General features: G+C 32.4%; 1 long non-coding RNA gene across 2 annotated transcripts; it reads left to right on the top strand.

Annotated features, from left to right (window-relative positions):
* Window positions 1–2057: 2057 nt before the first annotated feature.
* On the top strand, window positions 2058–8908 carry LOC107898994 (uncharacterized). Of its 2 annotated transcripts, XR_005911919.1 has the most exons (4): window positions 2058–2788; window positions 2921–2993; window positions 3111–3176; window positions 8398–8908. It is a non-coding gene; the product is annotated as an uncharacterized lncRNA (long non-coding RNA). The 2 variants fall into 2 exon arrangements; XR_001684548.2 differs by lacking the exon at window positions 8398–8908 and having other exon boundaries at window positions 2060–2788; window positions 3111–3465.
* The last annotated feature ends 572 nt before the right edge of the window (window positions 8909–9480 follow it).

Raw genomic sequence — 9480 nt, forward strand, 5'->3', positions numbered from 1 at the left:
TTATTTTAATATATTTTTGCACTTAAAATAAATTATATTATTGGAGGACACTTTATTTTTTATTTAAAAAACTAATAAATATATATATATGATGGAATTTGAACCTATGCCAATTGAGTTAGCAAAACATTAAATTTATCACTCAATCAATGTTTTATTTTAATATTTTTATACATTTTTAATTTTATTATACACACTTTTTTACCTCCATTAATTGTATATCTATCTATATATTTATAAATATGTATTCTACATACATTGTTTCTACTTGCAAACGCGTGTGATAGAATTCCTATTATGTTTTAAAATTATTTTATTTTTATTTTATTTTATTCATTGATTTCTTATTCTTATTTTTTCATTATTTCTTAGATAATTTTGTATTATTATTTTGTTTTTGATTACCAGTTAGCTAATGTAAAAATGGAAACACCAAAAAATCTAAGATACTTGGGTGATCAAAAAAGACAAAAATTAAATAGATGAGCAATCAGTTTGTAATTTTTTATGGTTAGGTGACCAAAAAGAAATTTGCTAATAGTTGAGTGACCAAAAAAATTTTATTAATAGTTGGGTGACTATTAGTGTCATAAGGCTAGAACTTTAGTCTGGCAAACCGTGCAGCCGTAGGCGATTCCTTTGCTTTAAATTCACCTAAGTCAGCTTATCTCTCGAAAAGGAGAGAATTCTCAAATAAATTCTCTAAGACACCGAAAGTAAGTAGAAGCAAACTCTCAAGCGAATAAGCAACGAGAGAACATAAAAGCCACAAGAAAGGAACGCACACAAAGTGTTTGAATAAATTCTCTAAAAGTATTCAATTACTCAATCAATGGATGATTACAAAAGAGGGGGAAGGTCTTTATTTATAATTGAGTTCCCTCAAATCCAACAATACAGTTTAAATGACATCGATGGCTAAGAATGATGCCTATCTACAATATCAGAGTCTTAAGGGATTTAAACACTATACAATCTTATCCCTTAGGATTTACAGTGTTCGCCATGGTAACTTTAAATTACTAGAGTGCTTTCACTGTGCCATAAATGCTTCAAGTAGATGAGTTTCTCCACATGTTCCACGAATCGAGTCATTTCAAGTGGGTCAAATAAGTCTCATTTAACCAATTAACCTTCATGGATTGTTCTGTGTGCATTCATCACAGGCTTCGATCCGCGACCTTGACATTCTCCCCTACCTATTCTCCCTATGCCCTCATCACGTCCTCGAAATGACACTGGTCTAACTTGTCCCGAAACTACCACAATGCCTTAGCAAACTTCCAACTATCACTCTTTAATGAACACTAGCTCTACCACCGTCTAATTCAAACTATTTCTCTCTTTTGTACATCTTGATCATAAAGAGGTCATTACTCTTACTTTCCCCTATTGTGACTTGCTTCGATTGGAATCACCTTAATCCACACAAAAGTGCTTTGGCACACCCACATTGAACATTGAGTTAACTTTGAGTATTGTTGCTAACTCTGGTTTGTAAGCCCCTCAGCTTACCTATTTCAAAACTCTGAAAGAGACCTTGCCCTTTACTAAGCCAACAGTAAGTCATAATGTAAAACACTAAAAAAGTGTTTGAGATGTACCTCACTCGTCACATTTACAAGATTTGACTGCACAATTTGTATAATTTCATTTCCTACAAATTTTGATGCACAACCTACCTCTCACATAGGTGGTAGCCCTATTGATAACTCAACAGGCTTCATATCGATCGTACCTCTAACATTTCTAAGGGGCTCTCCTTAGCACTCTGATTTACCAAGTCAATGTTCTTCCCATAATGAACACCCTTGGCTATTTGGATTGTTGATAATGTCTTGGTTCCACTTCTAATGTCTCAATTGACTGGCACAATGCATTTTTATTATCGAGTATCCAATATACATATGTAATCAGCAAAAGGAACTGTAACATCCCAAATTTTTTATTTATAGAGTGTAAAATTGTGTTAAGGATGAGTTATTGGCTTACTGGTTAAAATAAAATAAGGAGACAATGTAATTAGCTCCAAAACTTGAGTTTGATTCTCTTCCCTTGCAAAATAGCTTAATTTTGCTAATTTTCTCTTTTACCCTGATTTTGTGCCACCCAAACCTAGTAACCCTAGGTATAAATACAATTTTTTTCACTCAATTATCAGCGTTTACTCACTCTTTTCACAACCCTAGTCGTTCCCCTCCTTTTCATCACTCAATTTTTCTGTTTCTTCTTCGTTGTGCCGTCCAGAGAGTGGTGATTTTTACCATACTTGTGTCGCCCTTTTTTCTTGGTATTTTGATATTATTTTCTAGCCACTTTACTGGTAATTTTAACCTTCAAATAAGACCTTATTGCTACCCTAAAACCTTTCCTATTTCTGCCCATATCAACCTTTTTTTTTTGCCTATTGCCACCCCCTCTCCTCCATTCGTGGTGGTGCCGATAATCTCCTTTTTCTCCCTTTCCCATTCTCTTTTTGTGCCAATTTTGGCTGTTGTATTTTTAGCCAAGAAAACACATTTTTCCAGCCTTAAAAATCATGTTTTTGGATGTCCCCAACTAGCCTTTAAAAATCTCTTTTGGTGCCTTGCAAAATCGTCCCCTTCGTGGCCAATAATGGTGGTGTGCCGCCCTAAACCACCATTAGGGGCTACTGAATTTTATTATTTTTACCACCTTTTTCCAAAAAGTTTTTAATCCGTATTACCCTACTTTAATAAGCATTTAATCATGTGTTATTTAGGAATAATTGATCCCTATCATTCGACAACTCAGATCTGGGTAACGGGTAGAGTAAAATGCAGATTTATGCGAGATCTTGCACTGTTTTGATTTTGTTTGGAGTTGTTGCTTTGTCAAAATGTTCTAAGGCCTTAATGTGGATTTTTTTACTGACTTTTGAGTATTAAATATGATGTAGGTGCTGGTTTGAACATCTCGAATCAATAGTGAAGTTGGGTTTCGTTCGCATTCTCGTTTCGCATCAAATCAGTGTAAGTTGCTTAACCAAATTAGATCTGAAAATTTATGGATGTAACACTGATTTGGACAAACCCTTAGGGGATTTTTCAAGGCTGGTTTTAATGGTAGTTAATGTTATTTGGTGTTAGGTACGTTTAAGGTGTTATATCGGAAACATAAACTCTTACGGTTTAGTGTTGTGAAGGCGAAATAAGGTGTGGGTTCTAACTTATTAGAATAAGTGTTAAATTTATATTTTTAATGATTAAATTGATATTTAAGCTTGTTGGTCGGCTTATTTAAAATTTTAAATAAGTGATTTAAATGTGGCCGAATCAGGTACAATTCGAGCCTAATTAAATAGCATGAATACAAAACTACTATGGTTGACTAAATAATTGTATGTTGATATTTGTGTGATTCAAAATGGTTGATTGGGATAGTAAATGTTGTTGGGTGTATGTATAGAATGTGTTGATATGAAATGATATTTGAATGCCTGAATTGTATTCTTGAGTGAAATGCCATTAAATGTTCTGATTGAAAGCTATCTATACATGCATTGGAAAGTTGCTTTAGTAGCATGATAAATTGTTGTTGAAATGATTATAATGTTGAGACATGATAGAATGCCATCGAATTTGATTGTAAAATCGAATGCATGATAATTATTCCACTGAATTGAAATGAATGATATAATAAAAGCGTGTAAAACATGCTATTGAATTGAGATTAAAATGGAAGCATGTACTTATTGGTAACCTGTATGACATAATGCATGTGCATGGGGTGGGTTATTGTGGATGACGGAGGAGTTCCGTGGAGTACCGATGGCAAATTAAGTCTGAATTAATGTTGTCAGTGCACTGCACTGGGAGTAATGAGAATATTGCCGATTATATCGCATATTGATTGGAAATATAATTGCATTGTCTATAATGGTGGTTTAACCACATCGAGCTCAATTCACAATATTTGGAGATTGGTAGACGAGTTCTAGAGAACTCGTGGAGTGTAGCGGATGGATGGGTAGGAATCTTTTTGCATTACATTATGCTTATTATATACTCAAATGTTAATGTTTTATGCTACATATTATGTTGTATTGAATTATTGATTGTTGTCCGTATGAATGATTATGTGTTTACACTGTTATTGACTCACACTGAACAAGTTTAGCTCACCCCATAATTTCAAATATCTCAAGTAATGCTTGAGACTAGGGGAAATTACTTATCCATTTAATAAAATTTGATTTACTGAAATTCATTTTCTATTTATTTATATAAAGAAAATAGGGAAAATTACAAAACTAAATTATCCTTAAGTTTAGGATAAAGCACAATAATCTCCTATATATCTTGAATACCCAAAAAGAGATATTTTGGACTGGTAGTGCCCATAGTCTTCACTAACCAGTGAAAAACTTCACCATCTCTAACAAAATCTGCAACTTGTATTTGAAGAGAAGTAGCAGCTCAGAATCTATTTCTTGGTCTAACTGGTTAAGACTTGACAGTCGATTATCATCGCTAATTAAATCTCTCCATTCATCCCTATTAGAGATGAGTTTTAACAGAAGGTTTTCTTGGATCTTTAAAGATTTCCATTCACTGAAGTTGGAAATCAAATTTCTTAAACGGTTGAGATAACCCTTTCTCTTTCGATTGAGCAACTCAAAATCTATTTCTTGGTTAAACTGGTTGAGATTTGGCAACCGACCATCATCCCTAATTAAATATGTTCATCCCTATTAGAGATAGGATTCAATAGAGGATTTTCTTGGATCTTCAAAGCTTTCCATTCATCAGAGTTGGAAATCAAATTTCTCAAGAGGTTAATATAACCATTTCTCTTTCAATTGAGGAGGGAATTTGATTCTATGGTTTAATGAATCAAATTGAGTAGGTGGATCAAAGAACAAGAAATTAAAAGCACAAGACAGATAAGAGGCTTAGATAGATGATGAACCATTTCTAATTTGTCTAATGGTGATGTTTATAAATAGATAGGAGTGGGTATGTCGGTGTATATCCCAAAATCTAGCCGTTGTAAGAGCTTCACTGCCCAAGTTTCTTTCCCGCTTAGTTAAAACTACCATTGTCAGTTAGTTTCAAATCTGGCCGTGAATTTCAGGGATTTACGCGGAGAGAGAAAAGTTATTGGCCTAGGATCGTGGACCCTACCTTGTGTAATGGCATCGAGCGTGATATCGATCGAGAGATCACGTTCATATACTCGTGGCTCTTTTACCCAAAGAGCCCAAAAAATATTATATTTACAAAAATAACCCAGGTTTAAAAACAATCACCAAAATAACTTAAAATGAACAGTACCCACTCTTTTTTTGCACCAATGATTGCCTAATCATTGTGTCAGACTTAAAAAAATTATTTTTTTGGGTTTTGGCCTGTCAATGGCCGGAACCCATGTATTTTTTTTTAAATTGTATAATACTAATATACGAAAAAGAAAAAAAAGAAAAAAAAATTTGGGTGCTGGCCTGTCAATGGCCGGCACCCAGTAAACAGTAAAAAAAATTTCTTTTTTTTCGTGTCAAAGTCAGATATAAAAATACGAAAAAAAATTTTAAAAAAAATTTTTTGGGTGCTGGCCTGTCAATGGCCGGCACCCAGTGAACAGTAAAAAAAATTTTATTTTTTTTCGTGTCAGAATCAGATATAAAAATACGAAAAAAAATAAATTTTTTGGGTGCTGGCCTGTCAATGGCCGGCACCCAGTACACAGTAAAAAAAAATTTTCTTTTTTTTTCGTGTCAGAATCAGATATAAAAATACGAAAAAAATAAAAAAAAATTATTTCCTCCTATTTACTATTACAAAATTAAAATCTCCCAAGTCCTATATATTTTTTGTAAATTTAGAATTTAGTTTGTATATTAAAATCCCCCAAGTCCTATAATTTTTTTTTTATTTTTTTCGTATTTTTATATCTGATTCTGACACGAAAAAAAAAGAAAAAAAAATTTTACTGTTCACTGGGTGCCGGCCATTGACAGGCCAACACCCAAAAAATTTTTTTTTATTTTTTTCATATTTTTATATCTGATTCTAACACGAAAAAAAAATTTTACTGTTCACTGGGTGCTGGCCATTGACAGACCAGCACCCACAAAAAATTTTTTAAATTTTTTTTCGTATTTTTATATCTGACTCTGATACGAAAAAAAAATTTACTGTTTACTGGGTGCCGGCCATTGACAGGCCAGCACCCAAAAATTTTTTTTCTTTTTTTTTTCTTTTTCGTATATTAGTATTATACAATTTTTTAAAAAAAATACATGGGTTCCGGCCATTGACAGGCCAAAACCTAAAAAAATAATTTTTTTAAGTCTGACACAATGATTAGGCAATCATTGGTGCAAAAAAAGAGTGGGTACTGTTCATTGTAGGTTATTTTGGTAATTGTTTTTAAACTTAGGTTATTTTTGTAAATATAATATTTTTTTGGGCTATTTAGTTAAAAAAGCCTATACTCGTATATTCAATACTCAAAAGCTCATTATTAATTATTCATCTTCTATTTTATTATCTTTTCTTTGGAAGTGGAAATTGGAATGCCTTAAAGTAGAGGCGGAAATTATGGCTACGAACTCCATGGAAGCCAATTTTAAAGAAATTCCCAATGAAGGAGAAGGCAACACCAAATATTTGAAAGAATGTGCAAGTGACAACTTTTTTGAGGAGCTAGACATTGAAGGCCCAAAAATGGATGTTTCGGATAAAAAGCATGTCTCCAACAAGGTTCACAAGCTTTATTTTATCAAGTTTTGACCCTATAAAGATCCAGAGGGAAATTCTAAAATTGAAAAAGCCGAAAATTTTATTCAGAAAATGGATAGAGAAATAATCCCAATCCGTAAGAGTTACTGCACAAAATGGGCACAATTAGATCATCCTTATTTCGAACTGAGCCGCCTAAGACGTCAAAAGTCGGACCTGGAGGTTGCAATGAGATGGAACCAAGGACTATTGAATTGTCTCGAAGAAGCATTGGACGAGCTGCATTTTCATAACAATTCATATAAAAAAGGTTCAACCTCTCCTAATTTTCATGTCACTCTGCAACATCGGGTACTGCATGGAAACAATATCAACTTGGCAACAGAGAGGGAACTTTTAAAAGAGATGTCTACAACTCGAAATCAATTACCCGTCGATTATGATATTAAGCATGATTCAACTCATTTCAAGCAAAGCCTTAATGAATTTATTCAGTTGTTTTACGAAGAAAGACAAAGTGAAAGTAGATACAAGAATTTCCACAAAGAGCTGAAATGTATAGAAGAGAAAACTATTGTTATTGCTTGTCTAAAGGGGAGGATATGGAACCCTTGGGCTTCATTAGCCACCATAAAAAAATATATCACTATAATAAAAGAGCTATCAGAAGAAATAGAAAAAGAAAATAGAGAAATAATAAGTGAGATTGAGGAAGCAAAGATGAATAAAGAGACGGAGAGCATCAGAAAAAAGCTATTGAAGCTGGAACATCAACTTAGGGATATGCGTCTCGAAAGGGAAGAAGTACATAAATGCCTTCTTAACCTCACACAATGCCACCAAGAAGCGGTATTGTACCCTTTTAATTACTAAAATATTATTTTATTTTTATCGAAATTTGTTAGGATAATTACCATCACCGACCCAAAAATCCGAATGGGTTTGGGCTGGATTCTATTGAGCTCGCAAAAGGAACTCGCAGATCGAGCTTACTCTCCTGCGAAGTTACACCTGCATGAGACCGTATAAACATACGTTAGGTCTAGAGTAGGATACGTGTCTGTATATATGAAATCTACCTAGTGTGTCATATCAATGAACAGAACACATATCATATAAATATTCTGACACCACCATCATAAGAGGACAAATAGAAAAGACTCAGCACTCATATCTATTTATTTAAAACCAAAACATGCCGATTGAGCCTTAGCATGGACATCGTTACCAATACAGGAGGACGTAAGTTCAAGTGCGCTGAAGTATATTATCCTCAATCAATTAATCAATACTTTAAAAACCTCCCATAGTTACCAAGGTCACTTATCAACATTAATATACCATGAAATTACAACAACAAAATCCACTGTGAAATCAAAAAATTATATTAAATATTTATAATTATTTTATACTAAAATTAAAGGGGAGTTTATTAGATTGGTAAAATTAAGGTTTTGAAAAATATGATAGCTTGTGTTTAAATCTCACGGTATGTTAATTTAAAATTTTTTTTATAGATTCTATATAAAGAGAGAGATTTTAGTCATTTTTCAATTAAATTGATGTTTGTATATGTGTGAAATTTAATTTAATATACAGTATGATATATGAATATTGATTTTGCATATTGTATACATGAACTCTTACTTTTACTTTAGTTTTAACGAAGCGATTTTTTTTATACAATATTTAGGTTGGGAGATGTGAGTTATATGGCTTGAGCTTGTGTTAACCAAGTGTGTGAGAAGAGTTTTTAACCGCCGCCCTATATAAGTCAAGATAAAATGAATAATATATTTATTGAAGATGGAAATAATATAATTTAAATTGAAGTATAAAAAAAAGGATTTTTTAAATTTTATAAAGAAAATATTTATTTAAATCCAATACAACATTTGAAAACGAAGGCTGAATCACATGCATTGGATCCGTTGGGGCCCAAAGGAAGGGAAGGGCAGCCCATGCCGATGGCAATGGTTAAAAAGTATAGGTAGCTTTTGCACGCCGACAGGTAGGGGAAAAGATCTATGTAGCCTCACGCCTGCCGCAGTTGCTGCCTTTTCGCTCCTCCCTAGAAACGACCAAACATTATTATATTTCTTTTTCCGTGCATTTGTTTAATAAAATTTGATGGTATCAAGTTGTTTGTGAAATTTTAATTTAGACCAAAATTAATGCATATAATTGTATAATATTAAATTTCACTTTTATATCGTGTTGTTCTATTTCAGAAAAGGTGTTGCTCAACTAGAAAGTAAAATGAACAAATTCTCAGTCCTTGAACGAAAAGCTTAATGTGAAAGAATGGTATTATTAATTATGTGTACCTTGTGTCCTGTTATTCTTAGTTAAATCCAGTAGGTTTTCTCTAAAATTATTTTAATTTAGTTTTGAATATATTCTGGCTTTGTAAGATTTGATTATAATTATAATTTATTTAAAAATATATAATTTGTAATCTTTTTTTTAATAAAATCCTCAATCAACATTATTTTAAAAAAAATTTTAATCATTGCAACGTTTTCTTTCTTTGTAGTCCTAAACTTGCAAGGTTTTAGAAATGCGGTAGTATAGGGACTTAGAATGATATAATTGGAGAATACAAATTAAATGTACAATTGTATGTATAGTACAAGATTAGAAATTGAATTTAACTAAACGAATTTGACTCTAAAATTTCTAAAGTCAAAAAGTATAGGAACTAAAATTGACCAATTTGAAAAGTACAAAAACTAAAATTTTTCAAATTAAAAGTATAATGATTAAATCCGTAACT

The sequence above is a fragment of the Gossypium hirsutum genome, chromosome D04 (assembly GCF_007990345.1).
Source record: "Gossypium hirsutum isolate 1008001.06 chromosome D04, Gossypium_hirsutum_v2.1, whole genome shotgun sequence".
Taxonomy (NCBI): Eukaryota; Viridiplantae; Streptophyta; class Magnoliopsida; order Malvales; family Malvaceae; genus Gossypium; species Gossypium hirsutum.